The sequence below is a fragment of the Equus caballus genome, chromosome 3, assembly GCF_041296265.1.
Source record: "Equus caballus isolate H_3958 breed thoroughbred chromosome 3, TB-T2T, whole genome shotgun sequence".
Lineage (NCBI taxonomy): Eukaryota > Metazoa > Chordata > Mammalia > Perissodactyla > Equidae > Equus > Equus caballus.
The window spans coordinates 4921326-4946304 of NC_091686.1; the positions used below are offsets into that span (position 1 = coordinate 4921326).

Sequence of the window (24979 nt, forward strand, 5' to 3'; positions counted from 1 at the left end):
CAAATAGGCATGTTCCCTTTTCCCCTCACAGACACACCTCCTTACTTACACTCACAAAGGAAAATCTGTCTTGAAACCTTTCTCCAGATTCCCTCTGGGAAAATCCATCTCAGGGAATCCTGTGCCTCCAGAAGCCTCATCAGGAAAGGACTCTGGGGAGTATCAGGCTCCATTTTTATAAGTCCATAACACATCTATTGCATGTTGAGATTTTCGACAGTTTTTTGAGGGGAAGCTTGTTTTGATTGGACCTGGAAATTATTTTAGCACTGAGAATTTTCCCACTTGACAGTAACCAAGAAAGTTTCAGCTCCTGATTAAAATAAAGTAGCAATGATCAATTCTGGCAACCTCAGAACACGGTAGAAGACTTATGAACAACATTAGATTTAGCTCTTTTAAAAATGCCTTCTTCTGTGCCATTTATGTCTGTAATCTTCTGATTCCTAATCATGGGCATTGTAACCTTCCAGGGTCAGTTTCCCAGTGGAAAGTATTAACAGTGTCCTGACTCAGTCATTCACCGTGTCATCAGGAAATACATAGAAACACCATTAAAGGAGCTTGGTTATATGAGCAGGTACTGTGAGGCCTGGTTATCCTAGGAAGCAGATAAGGCATATCTCATAAGTGTTCTTAGGAGGATCAAAGAAAATGAGGCATCAGGGTCAGTACTAAGGAGGTACACAATAGGCATAGATGTTGAGTAGTGGTTGTAGGCAGAGTTATCATTGATTGTTATATTGTCATCATAATTAGAGCATGGTGATGAAATCAGGATGAAGGAGACTGAGGATATACATGCTGGGTCATTTTCCAGCTGTGTGTCCATGTATGTTTCCTCTGTCCTTTGTGGATCTCAGTTTACTTCTACAAAATCAGGGTGTTATACTAGAGGCCATCTGTTTCCAAATTCAACTGAGCATCACATTTTTTAAAATATAGATTCCAGGACCAGACCCCAATCCTTCTAATGAAGGAGAATTTATGGGGGTTGGAGTCCTAGGATCTGTATGGCTTTAAAGGTCCCCAGGTGTCTTGACTTGGACACAGTTGGTCCACAAAAAAGAATTCGGACACTGCTGGTTTATATGTATCACTGGTCTTTTCCACTTCTAACATCTCCTAATTCAAAAGAATCAAAGGGATGCCCAAAGGACCACTGCGTGTAGAGATGTGATCATCCAAACCTTTATGGATTTTAAGTGAGGAAATACTGAATACGGCCTGAGGTGATAGACAAGGTGGATACTGCGAGTGCACCATACAAAGCTTAGATCTAGGGTTCACAAAAAATAAATCTGTAGGCGTGTAGCTAGACTAGAATATTGCCCTTTTTGTAATATTTACAACATACTCAAATCTTTTGGCTGGTGAAAAATACCTACTTGCACTGGAACTTTGTTTTGTGGATTTAAAAATACAACTACCAGAATTTCAAAATTATCCAGTTACGTTAATGTCAAATAAATGAGAGAGAGGGCTTACCTGAAATTAACACAAAAATATAAACCTTCAGTCCATAATCAACACCTCTGCACAAAATTATTCAGATCAGCCATTCTCACACAGTAAGGATTCAGAGAGAGTCTTTAAATGTTACCCTGAATAATCCTAGTCAAAGAAGAATTTTGCATGAATATGGAAGTTACCACCATAAGTGACTGCAAGCTGAAAATTAACTTAGCACTGAACACAGCACAAATCTTCAGGAAATACTTGGTTGGTCTCAAGGTTTACACGCCCCGTAGGCTCTGGGGGAGAGTGAAGGCGGCGATCCTTGCCTCAGGGGCCCTCATCTTGACAGTGTTTAATCACTGCATATCCCAGCTCATGGCCCTTCTAACCCCAGTGGCAGAGAACGTAGCAAGCTTCATGCAGTTTGTCCTCAAAGAGGAAACAGAGGTAACTCGCCTTCCGAACCCATTACACTATAGACGGGATATGCTCTTCTGAAAAGAAAGCCAGCAAATTAAGGTTGCTATAACTGACCACATCCCAAATGAGGACATAGGCTAAATCTTTTTCACGTTTTCAGGATTGGGAGACTATCTTGAGTCATTGGGATTGCTCTTCTGGCCAGATTTCTCTGTGTATGAGTGAGACTCACGGATGTTATACCTCTAACATGCTGGTTGACTCCACTCAGCCAGATGAACATGGAATCCTCAACTGCGTCTGCTCTTGCATCTAGAGGAAGTCATCCTTGGAATAAAAGAAGAACTGGACAATTGAATTGTTTTCAGTTTCTAGTTCAATGGCTGCATTCACTTAGTTATTAATTAATTAAAAATATTTCTTGATCGCCTCCATGTGTCAGGAATTATTCTAGGTTATTGAGATAGGGAAATGAATAAAGGTCGTATTCCATCAACCTCACATTCCAATAGAATGTAAGAGAAATAGACAAGTAAACAAATAAGGTCATTTTAAATAGTTACAAATTCTGTAAAGGAAAGGAGCAGGATGATGTCATAGAGGGTGACTGGGAGAGAGTTACTCTAGATCCATGGTCAAAAACCCCTCTCTGAAAACCCTGCAAGATTGCAGGGGTTCAGACCTTCAGCCTTCTCATCTAATAAGCACCCATTTGTTGTGGCTAATTCTGGAAATTAATGTTTCCCTCAAGATCCAGTGTTGAAAACTGCCCAGAATCCATTGATCCCCACCTTTATATACAAACCAGCTGCTCTCAGCAAACAAACAAACAAAACAATTTGAATTGGGACTTTGGCAGAAATGTGGAAAATATTCATTTGGAGACTAGCTGAGGACGAATCCACAATTACGCTAACTGAGTCATCTAACCAGATACCATATGGAAGATGAAACGAAATCCAGAAAAATTAAATATTGTAGATTCTGCCTTTGAGGAGTTTTCCGTATTTTAGGAAGCACACAGTCTATTGCTTGGAATGTTTCTATACCAAGTAGGCTATACGGCCAATAAAAGCAGGGTCAGAGCTTTTCAGGTAGTCCTTTACACTTCACAAAGGAACGATCAGCAGGATCCTGTGAGGGAGGTGATATATCTCCCTTATACACAGCTGAAAAATGTGGTTCAGAGGGGTTATACAACTTGTCCAGGGCCACACAGCTACTAAGTAGCAGAATCTAGACATGAATTCCAATTTTCTGGCCTAAGTTATGATGCTTCACTCTTGGGCAAATAGTGCCCAGTTCTACCCTCAGATCGTTCTACTCTGACCTCGCCTTCGTTGCTAGGGTCTTGTGTTGCTGTTGACAATACCTGTCCACAGTACTCCTCGACTAGATCACATGCAACACGTAGGGAGAACCATTCTTCCTATCTTGATGCAAAGTGAGTAATACAGTAGAATCTGTTAACAAGAATGAGGAAAAATTGGTATCATGGTCTCTACTTCATAGATCAGAAAACAGAGGCCAACAGCCATAACACAGCTTCCCCAGTGATTCGACTAGTTCGAGGCAGAACCACGTCTGGAAGCAATGTCTCCAGAAAGCTGGCCTACATTCATTTCTCAAAATACTCCATCTCCATGCATCCCACTTCCTCCCACCCACCGCTGAGGCATACTTGGCATGGGAATTACCAAAGATGTAATGGGCCCCAAACCAGGAATCAGGCAACCTGGGCTGAAGATCAGGCTCTGCAATGAATATTTGGTTCAGTCAACATATACTTATTCAGTGCTTACTACATGTGCTCATAATTACACACATACACACACATATACAGTGTTTTAGACTTTTTAGGAAAAAAATTCTAATTATTAAACACATTCTATGAACCTGGCAATGTGCTAGGTATTTTATATACATATTTTTCACCCTCATAACAAGTAGTTTTGTAGCCTAATTTAACATAATGAAAATAAAGTGACTTTCCCAAGGTCATACAGGTGGCAACTGGCAGAGCCAAGATTGCTTCATTTCTTCAGAGAACATTTGCTCTGTGCCAGGCACTGGCCCAGCCCCGGGGATAGAGCAACGGATGAACCAGGCTGTAATTCCTGCTCTCCTGGAGCTCACATGTCAGGGAAGGAAACAGATAATAATCAGTAAATTAATAAACTAATAGGACAATTGTCATTGGTTATACCTGTTACACAATCACATAAAGTAGACTAGTCGGGAACACCTCCATGTGACCACACAGACCTGTGATCTGAACGACAAGGGGACAGTCATGCCAAGATTTGGCAGAAGAACTTTCCAGGCAGAGGGAAATGCAAGTCTAGGCCCTAAAGAGAGAACAAGGTTGGCACTCTGAAGGGACAGAAAGAAGACAAACGTGACTGGAGAGGAGTGAATGAAGGGAGACCAATGAGAGGAGGTCAGAGGGGTGGGCTGCGTCCAGCTCATAGGAACACCCTGCGCTGATAAGAAACTTGGATTTTATTCCAAGTGGGATGGGAAATCATTGTAGGCTTTAGCTTTATACATAGGATTTTTAAGAAAATTTCCCTTGTCCTACTTTTCCTTTTCAATAAACAAGTTATCCAAATCTAGAGGCAGTATTCAAAAACGAACAGAGAAGAAACAAATTTCTAAGAGACCGAGTTGCTACATGCTACAATTAGGCAAATTTAGTTTGAGCTTGCTTCAGAAGGAGGAATTTATTTGAAGGAAAATATGTCTTACCCTTTGCATCTTTTAACCTACAATAATGATGTGCATAATTACTTCTGTGAACCGAAGTCTAGAATTACAGTTAAAAATCATAAATACAATTAAGACTTCTAGTATTTTTTAGTAAATTAATATTTAGTTTTCCTTTGTAGATAGTGCAATAGCCTGATTAGAGGGTTTTAAGCAGTGGGGCAATGCAATCTCAATGTCATTTAGAGGGGTTCCTGCCTGCTTGTGTTGAAGGCTCTGTAGGGCCATCGGTGGCGGCAGGACTGTCACCTCTGAATCCGGGGCTCTCTCTCTCTCTCAGAATCCAGATGTTCCTCCTTACCTCAAAGAGACCTCAGTTCAGCAGGGACGAGGCTTGACATGAATATCTACAAGGTGGAAAATGATAATCAGCAGAAGAGAGGATGCTCTTATCAGACCTGTTTTATATCTTTAAAGTTGAGGAACTATACTTGGTGCCTTCCTGCTCTCAAATGCCTGTTTTATCCTTGACAGCTGTGGGCACCTGGGCTCTTCCTATGCGCTGTAGCTGATGCCACTGCTTTGTTACATGTTCCACTTTTACATCCTATCATGCCATCCGTACAGGATACTGATGGCCTGCCCCGTTCTTCCTCTCTCCTCCTGCTCACATGTGCCTAGAGAAGGACTTAGTCCTTCCTTCCTTCCTGCCCTCAGGCAGCTAAGCACCCTTGACAAAGGCCCACTGGGAAGCCTGGGTAGGCAGGACTCATGCAGCTGGGCCTCCCAATCCTTCTCGAAGAGAGGTGGCCATGAGACCCGCTGGTGGCCCCAACTCTGAGCAACTCTCTGGTCTCACTGACGGAAGGACTCTGCAGGCACCAATGAGGTGCGGAGTGGCAACAAGTCTATACAGAGCCTACCTCCCTGCTTTGCCACACAAAGTCAACAGTCTCCCAAGCTTAGAGGGACCAGGGTAAAAGGAAAATAAAAATAAAACCAGAATGACAACAAAACAAACAAGCAAAAACCCCTCCCTTTACAGACTCTCAAGAACCCTAGCAGAAACCCTGGAATTTACATACCAAAGAATTTTGCCCTCTTAGTGCCATTGAGACTAAGTCACAGAGACAAGACTGCTGGTAATTACCTATTAGATTTTAAAAAGGGACTAAAAGAACTCCAGATAATTCCCTTCAATTTGACCCAGCTAGAGTTATCCAGCTATACAAACGACCCCACTGCAGTTTCTCCTGGGTTGCCCGAGTATTACTGTTGCCATGTACAGAAGGATGAGCTGAGTTAAATCACTCAAGAGGTGACACTCTTCTCAAGTGGAGGTGGCCAGGGGTCCCGGAAAGGACTTGGGATTGGAATCACATAGTACTGGATACCATTCTCCCTGCTGCTGTTGGTCAGCCACGTGAGCTGAGACCTTCATCTTTAGCGGGGATCTTGGATGGTGGATGGGCTGGCACGAGCAGAAGGGAGAAGAGGGAAGTTCAGAGGGATAATTGTATTTAATGGTATGACATATGCAGAGACCCAAGCAAATAACAAGTAGTCAAAAAATATTAGTTTCCGTCTTCCCTTGCAGACAGGCCTGACACAGGTGGCTGATCTTCTGACATAAATCCTTGTCTGTAAGATTTAACACGGCATGTCCTGCAGCCCTTGCCCAAATTAAAAAGAAAATCTCTTCTCTCTTTACTCTCATCTGTATAAGAGAAAACAGAGTTAGAGAGTCTTGCAGCATAAGGGTCATAGAAATAACCTGGTACAACATCTTCATTTCACAGGTCCCGAAACAAAGGCTCAGAAAAGAAGAACTTGCTCGATGTCACACAGGAAGTTGGTAGAACTGGATCCAACAGTCCATCCAACATAACACAAAGTGGCCTATGGACAGGTGAAATGACTATAAACAGCAGCACCACGATGACAATACCTACGATTTGTGTATCACTTTCTACATTCTTAACAGGCATTAACTCATTAAATCTTCACAATAGTCTTCTGAGCTATGTTCTAGTACTGTCCCCATTGTAATAGCTTTCCCAAGCTTTCCCAATGGTGAAGCCAGAATTTGAACCTAAGATTCCTTGGCTTCAAAGCCCTGCTCTCATCTACCACACTCAACAGCCTCCCGTGCTTAGTTATTGGGCTCAGCTATTGGCCTAACAAGGAATGGCCTCTAGAGAAGATAAAATTATAAGACACAACCCTTGCCTTGAGGCATCTAACATTTTATTGGGGAGAAAAAAAAATACACACTTAGAATAATGATTCATAGCAGTCAAAGACAAGATGCTCAAAGAGGTGAGATGCTGTTATCTAGGCGTGAGTGAAGGGAGAAAAATATGGGTCCAAGAAGCGAAGGAGGTCTTTTGAGACAAGGTACAACTTGAGCAGGCCTGGAAGACAGTCTGCCCTGCGAGGCCATGCTGGTGCACCCGGTTTAGGTGGATGTTGGTTTTAAAAATACATCCACGATCCTTCGATGTGCCTCCCTTCAAGAAGTGGAGTTTAGTTCTCCCCTTCAATATGAGTAGGACTCAGTGACTCACTTTTAACAAACAGAATGTGGCAAAAATGGCAGTGAGTGACTTCTCAGGCCAGCTCATAAAAGGCACTGCAGCTTCCTTCCTCTCAGATCAGTTGCTCTTGGAGAAACCAGCTGTCAAGTTGTGGGCAAGCTCAGGCAGGTCTATGGCGACATTCACACGGCAATGAATGGAAGCTTCCTGCCGACAACCTGCGAGGATTGACGCCTCTTGCCAATAGCTCTCCTTTTGGAAGAGGATCCTCCATCCCCAGCTTGGCATCAAGTCTTTACTTGACTGCAGCCCTGGCTGACACCTTGACGGTAACTTCTCGAGAGACTCCAAGCCAGAGCCACCCCTCTCAGCTGCTCCCAAATTCCAGACCCATAGAAATTATGAGATAATAAACTTTAAGATGCTAAATCTGGAGGTAATTGTTTACACAGCAATAGATAACTAATCCAGGTAGCAATGCTTTATATATATTGAAGAGACATGAAAAATAAAGAGGAAGAAGATTATAAGGTAAATGGTAGACTCCAGATATTCAAACTCTAGTTCTAATGCCCCGAGACCTAAAAGATGCAGGTTAAGCTGGAGTTAAGTGCAGAAAAGCTCTGTCTCCAAGTTAATAGCCGGGAGCCAATTTCCCGAAAGCTCACTTAGTAAATTTACCAAGCAACTATCCAGGGTCACTATGTGCCATCAAGAGTGGTGAATACTAACTAATCTTTCTCCTGAGGGGAGTCAACTGGCCCCAGAATAGAAATATTCCTCTTCGGTATACCCAAGGGCAGTGGAAAAAACCCCGGCTTCTCACGGGTTGATCTGACTTTGTAATTACAATTCCAGGTAGCGATCGTTAAGCACACGCCCCACCCCTCCATTTACAGATAAGCATCTACCTATACACACACACACACCAGCCAGCAGAACAGGATTCAGTCCCAGCACTGTGTCCTTCATCTGGGTCACCCGTCGCAGGAACATCCACCACATCGTGATCCTAAAGAAATGATTACCATTTGTGGTTCTAAATAGGACCACATTATTTTCTACAAGTGTCAATTTTCCCCTGCAATATTACATTTTCCAACATTTAGTTTTCTAGCATTTTGCCATGACTATCTGTGTAGATTAGAAAGGTTCTTAACTGTTATCTGTAATAGATTTTGCCTGTAGCAAAATTCACGCAGGCACAGTAGAAGAACAAAGTGTACTCTGATGAAATTGCAACCATAATTTCCAGATGCCTGACATTTATTGCTTATTGCTATTAGAATTCAAGTGCCTATTTGTTTTGTACTTTGCTTTTACTCTTGCATCACAACATATAATGGGGAAAAGATATTTTAAATGTTGGGTTAAGTATCACAGATCAACGCGAGGCAGCAACATAATCAATACTACTTAAACATACTCCTAGGCAATTAATTTTTAAAGAATCAAATTGTTGTACCACATCAAAATTTATAATGATACCACAAAGGGTGTTACATTCTTTATTGTTTAATTAAAAGCAACATTTAGCACTCATGCAGCTAACTGTTAAGACATCACAACATAAAAGGTTTGCTCATCACTACGGTGAGGGAGGTACAACTGACTCCACATTTTTGATTATTAAATGTTAATTGTACTTTATTAGCTAGTATGCATTTATCAAATTACTGGCAACAATCATAAGGACAGCTATAAGAAGCACAGCCTAATATAGCCATCCTATAGTGGCCGGCGGTGCCGCCCTCATACTTGATATCTACAAAATTGTCAGCATTTTAAAGGAAGAAAACAAGTGGGTTTTACGGCTACCATGTTGATAAAGTTGAATCCAGAAAACGGCATAGAGCAAAACATGCATAGGTTCAGGGAAAGACACAAGAAGATGCATACATAGAACAGAGAGAAGAGGCCTAGGATATAAAAACAAACACAGAAAATTATGCTGACGAGTCCAGGCTGAAAGAAAGAGGGAGGGAGGATGAGAAGAGGGGAGAAAGAAATGAAGGAAGAGCACTTTTCAACCTTCTGGGTTCAGACACGGAGGACTGAAGAGTCAAGATAGGTGGATGGTGCTGTCAAAGTCAGGTAGGAGATTTGCCCAGTCCAGAGGCACTGCCCAATGCTAAGACTGTTTAGGCTCTTCCAAGAAAACATGGTAGGTGGAATGAGAGCATTTTGCCCACATTATCAGGTTCATGGACCAGCTAGGAATTAAAGAATGTCAAGGGGGCCTGGAAAGGGCATAGAGATCAACTAGGCTCCACCATGAACCCCTTTTGTTCATTTCCCTGTACAAACTCCACATTTGGAAAAGATTTGTCTAACAAACTGCATTTAACCTATAATCAGTAATGTGGTGCTTTGAAGGCAAATATATGACTTCTACTAGCCCTTTCGCATTATCGAAAGTAGCTTTTGGATCCCATTGCTACTGTTCAGACCCGAATCTAATCTTTTCATTCTAAGGTTGAGAAAAAAACGCCTTCCCTGATACTGATGATGACTGAGATTGACTCCAAAGACAGTGGTTACACCCAGGAAGCAGGGGGCATTGGCCTGGTCTGTAAAGGGAGCTCCACAAGCATGTCCTTTCTAGGGGGAAAGACCATGGCCTTATAAGCTACCAATTGCTCTGCTCCCTGCCCCAGGACCCTGCAAATTTGCACATCCTCCTTGGGTAAGCTGTATGAAGAACCTATCAGAACATATAAGGTCTGGGTTCCGAAACTGGATGTCCAGGCAACTTTTCTCAGAATTACATAGGATACTGGGAGATTCCAAAGAAACAGGCACAGCCACTCCCCTCAAGGAATCTATCAAGACCAGGCCTGAGTAAGAGGCTAGATAATTTACACAGAACTCTGAAGTTAGGTAAAGAAATTGCAACTATTCCATTTTCTGTAGCTGACCTCATCTTGATGGCATCCTAACCTTAGTCAAAAAAAGGGAGCAAAAGGATTTAAACGTTCCATCTATTGGTATTTCAGTCTCTTCTGATTCAAACAGATCTTTTCATGACTGAGTCTCTTTGGTAAATAAATCTTGGAAATGTGTTTGTGTACTCTGTGTGCCTGCATGTGTATAAATTGACGTCACACCATTTGGATAACCATTAAAAATCACTGAATTCAGGATACTATGAAATTCACTTCAGTAGTGAGGACTGGACCCAAGAAGCACAATCTGTAAGTGCGAGTTTATGTGTGTTTGTGTAGATGTGTGTGTGAATGCGGGGATGGGGGTTCTCAGTTCAACCAAGAAACACTTCCTGGATCTGGACTGAGTTTGAATACAGGCTAAGGAGTGTGGGATCAACCTCACAGGCAACCTCTACTTATGCACAATCAGAGACACCATGATAAAAGAGCATTTTAGGGAAATGATTCTAGTAGGTTTTGCAGGAAAAATTAGCAGGAAACAGCATAACTTCCTATTCTCTAATCCAGGCATGGGTTTGTCTGAGCCAAGGTGGTGGTGGTGGGGGTGGAAAGGAAACATGGGTATAGCGAACATGGATGAGGAGGTCATGGTGTAGGAAGGAACAGGGCCAGGAAGGAGAGACAGAGGGAGGAGAACAAGTTGGCATTCGAGATGAACAGCTTGGTTGGTGTGTTTCTTTGAAATACCATCTTTCAAGACTCAACAGGACACTCAGGTAAAGACCTGTTTCTTTCTCTAGGTGTCTGGATATGTGTGATACAGATTGCAACTAAAACAATGAGAATGACACTAATGTTAAACCACTCTCTTAGGTATTTCCCTAAAACTCATGCTATACCAAGGACAGGAGAACAACGGATAGGCGAGAAAAATCTGTTCACCAAAGCTAACTTCCTTTTCCCAAATCACTAAATGGCTTGACACAACAGGAGGTAACTCTTTTGCAAGGAAATGTTCTAGATTTTTTAGGTTATTTTATAATTTTTTTTTTTGAGGGAGATTAGCCTTGAGCTAACTGCTGCCAATCCTCCTCCTTTTGCTGAGGAAGACTGGCCCTGAGCTCACATTGGTGCCCATCTTCCTTTACTTTATACGTGGGACGCCTACCACAGCATGACTGGCCAAGCAGTGCCATATCCGCACCCGGGATTCGAACCGGCGAACCCTGGGCCCCCAAAGTGGAACATGTGCACTTAACCTCTGCGCCACCAGGCTGGCCCCTAGATGTTTTTTTTTAAGGCGTGGAAAATAACATAACCAATTCTTGTAAGCCTACCTGAGGATCACTTTTGAACCACATGCTTTGAAGAACAGTTAGCTCAGAGGGAATACCGTGCCAGCCCACCTACCATCGAATGTGGCGTTCTTCCTCATCAAACTCTCAAAGATACTTGTAAAGCATTTTCTGTGACTGTTTTACTCCTTTTTTTCAAACTGCAAAGTGATTTAGCAGACCCCACAACTGTCAAAATTCTTTACCTAATTTTTGAAAGAGGAATAACACATAAATGTGGTTTTACAATCCAAAAAGTACATAAACCTACAAAATTAAAATGTATAAGCCTCTCTTCTTCCTCAACCCTTCGTATTTCAAAGACGGCCATTCTTAACGTTCCTCATTGATCCTTCCAGATACAAAGGACATAAAACCATTTATGATTTTATTTTTAAATTTAGACAAATGCAATCCTACAGACCATTCTATAGCTTGCCTACTTTGCTCGCTTATGCATCATGGGAGTACATTGATGTCTATATAAACTACTCTAATCCATAATTTTAACAGCTGGATGGATGTGCCATATTCATATAGGCAGTCTCCTGCTGATGGACATGTAGGTTATTACCAATGTTTTGGTATAACGCTCAATGCTCAAATGAATAACCTCATACATGTGTCTTGGTACAAGTTTATAAGAATATCCATAATTTCCTAGACACGAATTTCTGGGTGAAAGTAGATATTCATTTTTAATTTTAGTAAATATTTTCAGATTGCTCTTCAAAATGGTTTCACCAATTTACATTTTCACCAAAAGTTTTAAGAGTACACATTCCCTCATACCTTTGTAAAGTTTTGTTTGTTTCTTTAAGTACACAGTATGATTAAGTATCTTGTTGTAGGGAGATTAGCTCTCTGTATTTTTTTGAACAAACTTGTGAAAACTCGAGAACATACTATTGCAAAGCATTTTAATCAAATGCCTTCCCTAGTTTTATACTGAGAATCCTTAGCTAGAGGTTCCCCACAGCTTGCAAAATTCCACAAGTGTCAAGTCTCTGGTTCAGCGAGCTCCATCAAGAATTCACATTTCCAAAAAACTTGGCCAGTGCTGAGATTGTCTCATAAAAGCAACAAAATAGAACCAATGACATTTACATCACACTCAACATGGGAAGCACAATAGTAGGTGGAATCACCTGAAAAGAGAGATCTTTAGTATCTAGGAGAAGAGATGTGATCAGAGAGATGATTGATGGGTTAGCAGTAAGATTAATGTTAGGATGCTGTCTACAGCATCACGGAAAGAGAAAAGTGAATAGCAAGAATATATTTACCTGAGCTTCTAGATACTGCCAATGTTTGAAATCATTATTTTTATTTTCACAAAGAAGGGAATGACTGAAGGGTAGTACCAAGATGACACCAACGGCAGGTGTAAGGAAACACATGATGAATTCAAGTAATCTCACCTGTAATTAAAGAAATTCAATCCATTAATGTCTTCAACTCAGACTGCACATTAGAATCATCTGAACAGCTTTGTAAATCATTCAATGCTTGTGCCTTGCCCCAGGCCATTTGAGTCTAGACCCAAGCATTGGTATTTCTTTTAGAAGTTCGCCCAGGAGATTCTAATGTGCAGCTAAATTTGAGAACCTCTTCATTAAGGGCGTCCTTTAGGGTTTAGCTATATTCTCAAGGCCTTCCTAAGATCTTTAGCTAATATAGGGACCTCTTTCCTGAAGCCTCATGACCATGCCTTGCTACAACTATCTGAAAATCAGTGCTTGGCATAATACCTATTAGAAAGCCATGTACGCAAAAGAGTTAGCCAGATCAGGTGCAACAGAATACGGTGAATGTAAAGTTCCTGCGGACCCTTGAAGGAAGCAATGTTTTTAAAAAAACTGAAAATTTATTGATGGGAGTATAATCTGGAGATCATTTTAGCAATTTAAATCAAGAGTCTTAAAAATGTGCTTATCTGTTGACCATAAATCCCATTTCTAGAAACCATGGATATGTCCAAAGATGTAGGCTGGACTAGGATGTTAATTGCTGGCATTTTTTATATTATAAACTGGAAACAATTCACCTCATGAACATTAATTAAATAAATTCAAGTTCAACTACACAATGGAATATTATACAATCATTTAAAATAATATGTTTAAAAGATAATATAGCTAACAGATTAGCCATTCATTGACATAAAAACTGTTCAAAATATACTTTTAGTGAAAAAGCGAGCTGTAAAATTCCACATGTAGCATGACGTCATTTCTTTATAAATGATACAACAGTAGCACATTTATTGAGGACTTCCTTCATTCCAGGTACAGTTCTAAACACTTTGTAAATATTAACCCATTCATCCTTACAACGCTAGCAATGTTACTATTTTCACCCCATTTTAAAGATGAAGCCACTGGGACACAGAGAGTTTACTAATGCGCCTGAGGTCACACAGACAATAAGTGGCAGAGCTTGGCTTTCAAATTCACACACTCCAGCCCATACCTCATGCCCTTAACTGCTACACCATACTGCCGATGTGTGTTTACGTGCATAAAATGTCTGGTAGGATCAAAGGGAAGTTTTATTTTCTATCTTTGCTAATAAATACCTATTTTTCCTATGTTTTAAATACCTATTTTTAAAAAATAGATATAAAGTATCTATTTTCTATAATGAGGATATGTGACACATAGTTTTTATAAGCTAGTATGTTTTTAAGAAATGGAAAATCCTTCAAAATACCAGAAACCACAAAGAAAAAAAAGACTTGCAGGGGACAAAGATGCAATTCACAGAGGGCAGCTGGGCATCTGCTCAGTAAGGAAGGTTGGAGAGGAGAGCCAGAGTCTCTGAAACTCTGCCCCAGGTCTCAGCCTGACGAGTACTTTCCCTAACTGTTCTGATACGCAAGGGAAGATGCACATGTGTAAAGCAAGGAAGATGGCCACAGCCCGAAGGTGAATTTGTGAATTCTGCAGGGCAAGAGTTCTTTCGGGGTAGGAGAGAAATCAGGGGGAGAGCTGAGTAGGGAGACGGAGCCAGCGTCAAAAACGCTGGGATATCAAAAACATGTAGAGACTGGTTAAGTGGGAGGGTTAGTTAGCCGTAGATGGAAGGACAGAGAGACAAGATACCACTTCTATAAGACCTTAAGGAAGGGGGTCTATGAGGGAGAATCCCGTCTACCCCTCGCCTGCCCTCTGTGAGATTTGATGAGCAGCTGGGGCGGGGCGAAGGGCAGACATTGAAAGCTGGAGCAGTCAACTTATTGATGAAGAAACGGAGCTACCCAGGCACAAGTGGGAGGACTTCAGAGCAGCGATTTGGAGCTCAGCAGAAGCTAGACCGCAAAGGTCTATGACAGTGCTGTGTAGCCCATTTACCCTCCTCCGAGTGACATCAGTAGAATTAAAACACTGAACTCCTATCGGCCCAGGGGCCTGGCCTTCTGGCTCCCTGAGGTCATTAGTGTCTGCCAGCCAATGATGCTAGGCTGGAATTCTCTCACTTCAACCAAAGCTTCAGTGGGTAGAACTGCTTAGGAAAGTAGGACATTCATTCTGAGTTAGGGAAAAATTCTAGAATATATTTCAAGAAATGCAGCTGGCTGTGTCATTCAAACTGTGATAAGTTCAAACTATTGCCTAATAAAAGTACTTTCAGATGACGCGACTGATTTATAACTATGTAAATTTGTGCTTCTAAAGTACTCGAAGGTGCTAGAAAACAGAAATTAAAACAGATTCTATTCAGTATTTTAAGTACATCACTCCATTTTATTTCCATTTTCAGTCTCTATTTTAAGGACTCTTCCTTTCTTTATAGATTCCCCATCCTCATTACTGACAAAATAAGGTTAAATAAATAAAGTTTCACTCTACACTTTGCCTCACTTAGCAGATGCACTCAATATTTTCACACATTCACACTTAAAATTACAGCAAAATAACACATTCAAGCCAAGAAACGACTGTCCTTCACAATCATTCTATAACCAGAACTCACAAATTAATGAGTTTAATAGCATATTTTTCCTCCTTTGGCCACTAGCCTCTTCCTGTCTTTAGATATAACATATGATACCTGGGAAGCATATGAAAATTATGCACAGACATGCACCCAGACTGTAAAAGCCTCATTGTAGAAATAGCTATCCTGACAGTAAGTACTCACATAACTTTTGTGCCTCCTTATTATTGCAGTACATAACTCACTCCTCTGCAAGTTCAGATTGCATATTACAGCACATTAATGTTGGTCTTCCTTATAGCAACCTATCATATGGTTAGCATTCTCATTTATAACCTAAATTACTTTTATTTCTCCAGCCATTTCACCTAACTGCTTTGAATCAACTGGGAAAGTGATCACATATCCCAAGTTGAAGAAATATGCAGTAATGAGGGTTGGCTGGAGTACAACGTTACCCGTATGCATGGGTGTGCCCATCCCCGAGATCAGTGGCCCTTCTGAATCTACAAAACCCAAAAGGGATGTGTGTGGGGGCTTCCTGACTCCACTTAGAAGCAGCCCCAGCAGTGGGTAGAATTGAGGACCAGCCATACCTTCAATAAACACTCTAGCCAAATATATTTTTTAAAGGGAGGGAGAAAAAAGGAGTTTGGAACACTTCAATAGCTTCCCATTTACCCTAAGATAAGGATGGCAATGTTGGCCTTCCCAGGTCTGGCTCCTGCCTGCCTCTCTGGTCTCTGTACCCCTATGCTTTGTTCACTGCACAGCAGTCCACTAGCCTCCTTTAGGTTCCTTGAATACAGCGTGCTCCCCTTCACCACAGGGCCTTTACATATGCTGTCCTACCTCCTGAAACACTCCTTCCCCCACCCCACCTGACGTAGTTAATTCCACCTCTTCAAGAAATCTAGTTCAATCATTAGTTCCTCAGAGAAGCTCTTCCCAGGCCTCTCTGCCTGAATCACTTTGCTCCAGTAAATAATCTTGGGCAGGATAATTTATTGAAATTATCATTGCATATACATGTGTGATTTTTCTTTCTTTCTCACATTTCAAGCCTGTAGTTTGGCCTTGTTGTCCTTCCTTGAATAACCAAGTTTTGTAGGGCAGAGAGCAAAGGCATCCTGTCTTTGCCAGCAGTTTAAGCTCTCTAAAAAGACAATGCCAGGTGTCCACAGAGAAGTTGGAGGAGTAGAGGGCAAGAGAGAGTGAGAAATCCAGTGAACAGTGGAGACCTTCTCTTTACTCCTAGACAAACCCCTGAAGAGATGGCAATACCTCCAAAAGATGGCTGTGTGGGGTTTCTAGAGAACTGCTTATGAGTTCAACAGTAGCATGCCTCTCTCCTTCAAGGATCCTTCCTCATTGGACAAAAAGATATCAGCAATGACCACGAAAGCCCTGATTGCCAGGAGCCTGGAGGACTACACTACTCTGTCCAGGTACCACCAGAGTCCCTGAGGGTGAAGTGATCAGGAAAGAGAAGGCAGTCCCAAGGCAGACAGAGATGGAACCTCCCACCCACCCACATGGGGGAGAACTAAGACAATTTACCAGAATGTGATACTTGTTGCACTTCTGAGTTTAGGGACTGTTGTTCACACCTGCTGTGCTCTCAGATTCCTGCTCAAACATTTCGCTCATCTACATTTCTCAGGTTTTCAAGTACATGATTTTTCCATTGATATCTTTCTCCACCTCTCCTTTCTAAGCTCCATGAGGGCAAGGACTATGACTTTTGCTCACTATCTTATCCCCAGGGTCTAGTATAGCACTTAAGACACAGTGGGTGTCCATACATTCCTTTCTTTGATTTAATTGCATACAGTAAAATGCACAGATCCTAAATGCGCATTTCGATGGACTTTGGCAAATGTATATACTCATTTAAGTAACACCTCAATCAAGGTATAGAGTATTATCATCACCCTGAAAGTTCCCCTGTGTCCCTTTCAAGTTTTAACCCTCTTCCCACCAGATGTAACCACAATTCTGATTTCTCTCTATGAGGAAACACAGTTATGATTCTTCATAGATTAGTTCTGCCTGTCCTTTAATTCGATATAAATGCAAACATACAGTATGAGTTATTTTTTATCTTGATTGATTCTCACATTGTGTTTTTGAGATTTACCCATGTGTTGTATGAATGAGTAATTTGTTCCATTTTTGCTGCACACTATTCCAGTGCACAGATTTATCACAGTTTGTTAATCCGTTTTCTTGTTGATGGACAACAAGAAAATTTAAACATGTTGTTTTGAATTTCTTACTATTATGAGTTAAGCTGCAATAAACATTCTTGCAATGAACAAGTCATTTTGTGGAAATATGCTTCCATTTCTCTTGGGTAAATAGGTAGAAGTTGAGTTGCTGGATCATAAGGTAGGTGTATTTTGAACTTTATAAGAAACTGACAGTTTTCCAAAGCGGTTGTCTAATTTTACACCTCCACCAACAACACATGAGTGGTCCAGTTGCTCTGCATCCTTTCCGTCATAAGATATTGTTAGTCTTTTTAAATTTTATAGATTTTAGTGAATATATAATAGTTTCTTATTATGGTTTTAATTTGCATTTCCCATCAGGCTTAAAACATCGAACATCTTTTCATGTACTTAGCGGTCATTCATATATCCTCTTTTGCGAATTTTCCAAGTCCTTCAACTATTTTGTCTTGGGTTGTTTCTCTTTTTGCTATTTATTTGTGGGAGTTCTTCATATATTCTGGATACAAGTTTTTGTGGATATATATGGCATACTTTGCAGAAAATACTGTCTACGTTTTCCTCATTCTGTGGTTTGCCTTTTCATTCCTGTAATGATGACTATTAAGGAGCAGAAATTAATTTTGATGAAGTCGTTTATTATCTTTTTCTTTTATAATTTTCACATTTTGCATTCTATCTAAAAAATCTTTGCCTAAGCCCAGATCACAAAGATATTCATCTATTTTTTCATCTAAGAGTTTTATAGTTTAAGCTTTTACCTTTCGAGCTGTAATCTACTTCCAGCTGATTTTGTGTATGGTGTGAGGGATGAGCAGCAGTTCAAATTTTTTCCCACACAGATATCCAGCTAGCCAACATAATGTGTCAAAAAGATTTTCCTTTTCCCATTAAATTGTATTGGTGTTCTCTTGAAAAATCAATTGACTGTATACATGTGGATCTACTTTTTGACTTTCTTTTTTGTTCCATAGATCTGTTTGTCCGTCCTTACACCAGTATTACACTGTCTTGATTACTATAGCTTTATAGCAAATCTTAAAATCAGGTAGCATAAGTCTTCCAACTTTGTCCTTCTTTGTTTTGGCTATTTTAGGTTGTTTGCATTTCTATATAAATTTTATTAGCAGCTTATTTATTTCTACCAAAAAAGCCTGATGGGATTTTGATTGCAATTACACTAAATCTATAGATCAATTTGAGTGAAATTTGACATCTTTATAATACTGAGTCTTCCAATTCCATGAGCATGGTAAAACCATTTTTATTTAAGTCTTTACTTTTTCCTAGACAGTATTTTATAGATTTTAATGTAAAGGTCTTTTACGTCTTTTGTTAAATTTATTTCCAGATATTTGTTGGTTTTATTATGAATGGTATTTTAAAAATTCTATTTTCCAATTGTTTGTTGCTAATATACAGGTATACAATTGATTTTTGTACATTAGCTTTTTATGCTGAGACCTTGCTGAATTCACATATCAGATCTACTAATTTTTTAAGATTCCTTTATATGTGCAATCATGTCATTATGAATAGTTTTACTTCTTCATTATCAACGTTTTATTTCATTGAACTCTAGTAAAACGTTGAGGAGAAACTGTTTAGAGTAGAAAAATTTGCCTGTTCTCAATCTTAGGATGAATGTTTTTGATATTTCACCATTAAGAATGACATTAACAAATGATGTTAATGCTTTCAATATTTCACCATTAAGAATGAGATCTTTTTCAGAGATGCCCTGTATTAAATTGAAGAAATTCTCTTTTATTTCTAATTTGCTCAAAGGTTCTTCTTCCTTTTTCATAATCATAAATGTGTGTTGCATTTTGTCAAATACTTTTTCTGCACTTCTTGAGATCATCATATCACTTTTCTCTTGCACTCTGTAAATGAAGTGAATTACATTGGTTTTTGAATATTAAAAGAATCTTACATTCCTAGAACTAAACCCACTTGATCATAATGTATTGTACTTTTTATATACTTCTATACTAACTGTTAATATTACATTAAGGATTTTTTTAGTCTATTTAATGAGTGATACTGACCCGCAGTTTTCTCTTCTTGCAATGTCCTTCTCAGGTTTTAGTGTGCTGGCTTTATAAAATGAGTTAGAAAGTCCCTCCTCCTCCATTATTTTTGATGAGTTTGTATAAGATGAAGGTTATTTCCTCCTTAAACATTTAATAGAGTTCACCAGTGAGGTTGGTGGAGACAGGGGTTTATTAGTGAAAAGGATTTTAATTATGAGTTAAATTTTTAGTGAATATTTAGAGCTAGTCAGATCATCTATTCTTTAAACAGTTTGGATTACCGTATTTTTTTAAAAGTTGTAAAACGTGGTGACATAAGGTGCCTGTAGTGATATCCTCTTTCATTCTTAATGTTAGTCTTTGTGTTTTCCCTCTTCTTTCTGGTTCAGTCTTGTTCGTAGTTTATCAATTTCACTAATATTTGTTAAATAATATCAACTTTTGGACTTCACATTTATCTATTTTTTCCATAGAATATATATATATATATATATATATATATATATATATATATGTATGTATGTATGTATATATGTATGTATATAAAATACATACATATATATACAATTTCCTCCTTTTAACTTACTTTGACCTTAGTTGCTCCAGTTTTCCTAGTTTCTTAAGGTAGAAGTTATATAATTTATTTTAGATCTTTCTTCTTTTCTAATATAAGTATTTAAAGACATGATTTTCTCTCTTAGCACCACTTCAGCTGTGCCCTACATATTTTGATATTTGTGTTTTCATTATTAATTACTTCAAAATATTTTCTGATTTCTCTTATGAATTTTTCTTTGAACCATGGGTTATTTGCCAGTGTGTTGCTTAATTTTCAAATGTGTGGGCAATATGTAGATATATTTTTATTAATTATTTCTAATTTAATGTTATCCTGGTCAGAGAACACATTTTGTATTATTTCAACCTTAAAAATTTGAAGGGACTTGTTTTATGATCCAGAACCTGGTCTATTTTGGTTAATCTTTTATGTGTCCTTAATAAAAATGTATATTCTGTATCTGTTGATTGTAAGAATTTTATAAATGTCTATTACATTGTGTTGCTTACTAGTACCTTTTCTGATTTTTTTGTTTCCTTGGCCATCAGTTACTGAGAAAGGAGTGTTGAGGTCTCCCATCCTGGTTGTCCATCGATCTGTTTCTCCCTTTAGTTCCGTCTATTTTTCTTGCATGTAGTTTGATGAATGCACATGCCTTAGATGCACATACATTTAGGATTCTCTCTTCTTGATGAATTGACCCTATTATTATGAAATGTCTCCATCTTATGTCTGGTAATATTTTCTGTTTTGAAATCTTCTTTGTTTAACAGAGGCATACCAGCTTTCTTATGAGTAGTGTTTAGTATATTGTTTTCCTCTTTTGATTTTTTCTATTCACATTTTCATATTTAAGGTACATCAATTATAGATACCAATTAGCTGTTTATCCATCCTGAGAATACTGGCTTTACAATTGGAGTATTTACTCCCATTTAAGGTAATATAGTTATTGATAAAGATTGGGCTTAAATCTATCATTTTGTCACTTTTTTCTATTTTTCTTCTTCTATTCTCTGATCCTTGATGCTCCTTTCCTGCCCTCTTTTGTATTCATTGAGTACTTTTTAGAATTGGGTTTTTTTTTTTCTCTGCGGGTTTTTAATCTGTGTCTGTGTGTTTTCTGTGGCTGCTCAGGGAAATCGCAATACATATTTATTAAATGAGTAAATGAGTGCTGCAACATGTACCCACCTACAATCCACCTTACCAATCCTTCATCAAGGCTAGGAGAACATCACAAGCCCTACACAGCCAAAATTGATAACACACCAATAGAAGGAAGATTCTTTAAATTCAGGTTCACATTGTGATATTAAAGAATTCTGGGTACTCGTAGGAAGCTCACTTTGAGGATCATAATCAATGAAGAATCTGATGTAAAGACCATCAAGAACAAGGTGATGTCAGCAACACAGTGGAGTGAGCCATTCCCTTTGTCTCTCCCTCTTTGAACTATAGTTAAATGGACAATCATTGAGCAATGGAGGAAACCCACACAGCACAACAGGATGCCTGAGAGACACACGCAGCTATACATCTAAAGGTAGATGGATTGGGCCTTGGGGAAGTGGTGGAGATAGGTGAGGACTCCCTGCCCTTCCCCAGCAGCCCTGTGCCTGCATGTGAATGCTTTCCTGGCTGGCATGAACACCCACAGTACCACTGTGCCCCGAAAGTGAGACTGCACCTTGCACTGACTGTAGGAAGAAGCAGCAGCAGCCCTTAGCTTGTGATCACTTTCCTGGTGGTGGGAGAGCCCACCATGCCACTGTGGCCCCAAGAAGTGGCACAGGTGCGGACCCCACTAGGAATCCCTGCCCACCAAGCACAGTGGCCAGCACGACTATAAGAAGAGGCAGCAGCGATCTACACACACACACAAATACTCTCCTGACAAGTGCAAGCACCCATAGTACCCCTACAACTTCCAGCAGATGGGGTGAGATCAAAAACACAGCTCCTGCTCCCTGCTAGTGGTAGCAGGTGGGATCTGCAACCTAATACTACCACAAATGTGCTGAGAAAATATTAGCTCATCAAACACCATGAGAAATTACAGCAACAACTTAGACCAGAAGGAAAATGACAATTCTCCAGAAACCAATCATGCAGACACAGAAATTTACAATCTAAATGACAGAGAATTCAAAATAGCTGTCATAAAGAAACTTAATGAGTTACAAGAAAACACAGAAAGACAGTTCAATGAGTTCAGGAATAAAATTAATGAGAAGAAGGAATATTTCACCGAAGAGATTGAAACTGTAAAAAAAAAAAACAAAAAACAAGCAGAAATTCTGGATATGAAGAACACAATTAATGAAGTAAAAAATAATATAGAATCCTTTAAAAAAATGGAGCTGATGTTATGGAGGAAAGAACTGATGATTTAGAGGATGGAAATATAGAAATGCTACAGGTGGAAAGAGGAGAGAGAACTAAGACTTTTTTTTTAAATGAAGGAATTCTTTGAGAAATATCAGACTTTATTAGGAAAACCAACATAAGGATTATAAGTATTCCAGAGGGAGAAAAGAGGGAGAAAGGAGAAAGGAGTTTGCTCAAAGAAATAATAGCTGAGAACTTCCCACATCTGAGGAAGGAACTGGATTTACAAATACATGAAGATAACAGAACACCTAATTACATCAATGCTAAAAGACCTTCTCCAAGGCATGTAACAGTAAAACTGACAAAAGTCACTGACAAGGATAAAATATTAAAAGCAGCAAGGCAGAATAAAATAACCTACAAAGGAACCCTGTCAGGCATCCAGCAGATTTCTCTGCAGAAACCTTACAGGCTAGGAGAGAAGGGAATGATATATTCAAAATATGAAAGACAAAAACTTTCAGCCAAGAATACTCTATCCAGCAAAACAATCCTTCAGACATGATGGAGAAATAAAAGCTTTCCCAGATAAATAAAAGCTGAGGGAGTTTATTGCCACTAGACCTCCCTAAAAGAAATGATTAAAGATGCCCTCATACCTGAAACAAAAAGACAAAGGTCTAAAAAGCTTTGAGCAAGGAGATAAATAGACAAAATCAGAAAACTGTGGCTCTCTTTCAGAACAGGGAAGCAAATACTCAGTTATAACTTAAAAGATAAAAGGAAGGAAAACATCAAAAGTCAGTATAAACACTTTAACTTAGTCACAAACTCACAACACAAGACAGAATAATTTGTGACAACAATAACTCAGAAGGGGAAGAGGAAGGGACAGAACCTGCTTAAGGCTAATGGAAATAAGAGGCTATCAGAAAAAGGACTATCTCATCTATGAGATCTTTTATACAAGCCTTACAGCAACCACTAAACAAAAAATAAGAGCAGGGCCACAATTCATTAAAAAAGAGAAAACCTCCACAGAGAAAACCAAAATGAAATGGCAGTCAAAAATACAAAGGAAAAGAAACAATGGAAACAAAGAACAACCGGAAAACAGATATAAAACCGCAGTATGAAGCTCTCATATATCAATAATCACTCTTAATGTAAGTGGATTAAATTCTCCAGTCAAAAGACACCGAGTAGCTGGATGGATTATAAAATAAGATCCAACAATATGCTGCCTCCAGGAAACACATCTCAGCTCTAAAGACAAACAAAGGGTCAGAGTGAAGGGATAGAGGACGATACTCCAAGCAAACAGCAAACAAAAGAAAGCAGGTGCTGCCATACTTATATCAGACAAAGCAGACTTCAAGATAAAAAAGACAAAGAGAGACAAAGAGGGACAGTTATATAATGATAAAAGGTACATTTCACCAAAAGGACGTAATACTTATGAACATATATGCACCTACCACAGGAGCACCAAAGTATATAAAGAAGCTATTAACATACATAAAGGGAGAAGTTAACAGCAACACAATAATAGTAGGGGACCTCAACACCCCACTTACATCAATGGACAGATCATCCAGACAGAAAGTCAGCAACAAAACAGTGGATTTAAATGAAACACTTAATCAGATGGACTTAATAGATATATTGAGAGCATTCCATCCAAAAGCATCAGAATATACATTCTTCTCAAGTGCAGATTGCACATGGGTCATTCTCAAAGATAGACCATATATTGGGAAATAAGGCAAGTCTCAATAAATTTAAGAAGACTGAAATCATCTCAAGCATCTTTTCTGACCACAATGCTATGAAACTAGAAATAAACTACAAGAAAAAGGCTGGGAAAGTCAGAAATATGTGGAAACCAAACAACATGCTACTGAACAACCATCAGATCAATGAAGAAATCAAAGGAGAAATTAAAAAATACCTAGAGACAAATGAAAATGAAAATACAACATATGAACTCTTATGGGACACAGGAAATGCAGTTATAAGAGGGAAATTCATAGCAATACAGGCCCACCTGAACAAACAAGAAAAATTTCAAATAAGTAATCCTTCTTCTTCTTCTTCTTCTTTTTTTTTTTGGTGAGGAAGATTGGCCCTGAGCTAACATCTGTTGCCAATCTTCCTCTTTTTGCTTAAGGAAGATTGTCACCGAGCCAACATCTGTGCCAATCTTTCTCTATTTTGCATGTGGGATGCTACCACAGCATGGCCTGATGAACGGCATGTAGGTCCATTCCTGGGATCGGAACCCGCAAACCCCGGCTGCCGAAGTGGAGCATGTGAACTTAACCACTATGGCCAGCCCCTCAAATAAGTAATCTTAAACTGAATCTAGCAGAACTAGAAAAAGAGGAACAAACAAAGCCCAAAGTCAGCAGAAGGAGGCAAATGATAAAAATTAAGGCAGAAATAAATGAAACAAAGACTAAAAAAAAAAAAAAAGTAGAAAGGATCAATGAAACTAATAGCTGGTTCTTTGAGAAGATAAACAAAATTGACAA

General features: G+C 39.3%; 1 long non-coding RNA gene across 7 annotated transcripts in view; it reads right to left on the reverse strand.

The window, feature by feature from the left end:
- Nucleotides 1–24979, reverse strand: part of LOC138923559 (uncharacterized) — a 45992-nt gene that overhangs the window by 9398 nt on the left and 11615 nt on the right. For 2 of the 7 annotated variants that reach the window (XR_011437297.1, XR_011437296.1), the window contains exons 2-3: nt 12630–12764; nt 50–11549 (exon numbers count right to left, since the gene is read on the reverse strand). This is a non-coding gene — a long non-coding RNA (uncharacterized lncRNA). The remainder of the gene's footprint in view (nt 1–49; nt 11550–12629; nt 12765–24979) is intronic. The other 5 variants (XR_011437302.1, XR_011437299.1, XR_011437298.1 and 2 more) reach the window with 5 other exon arrangements.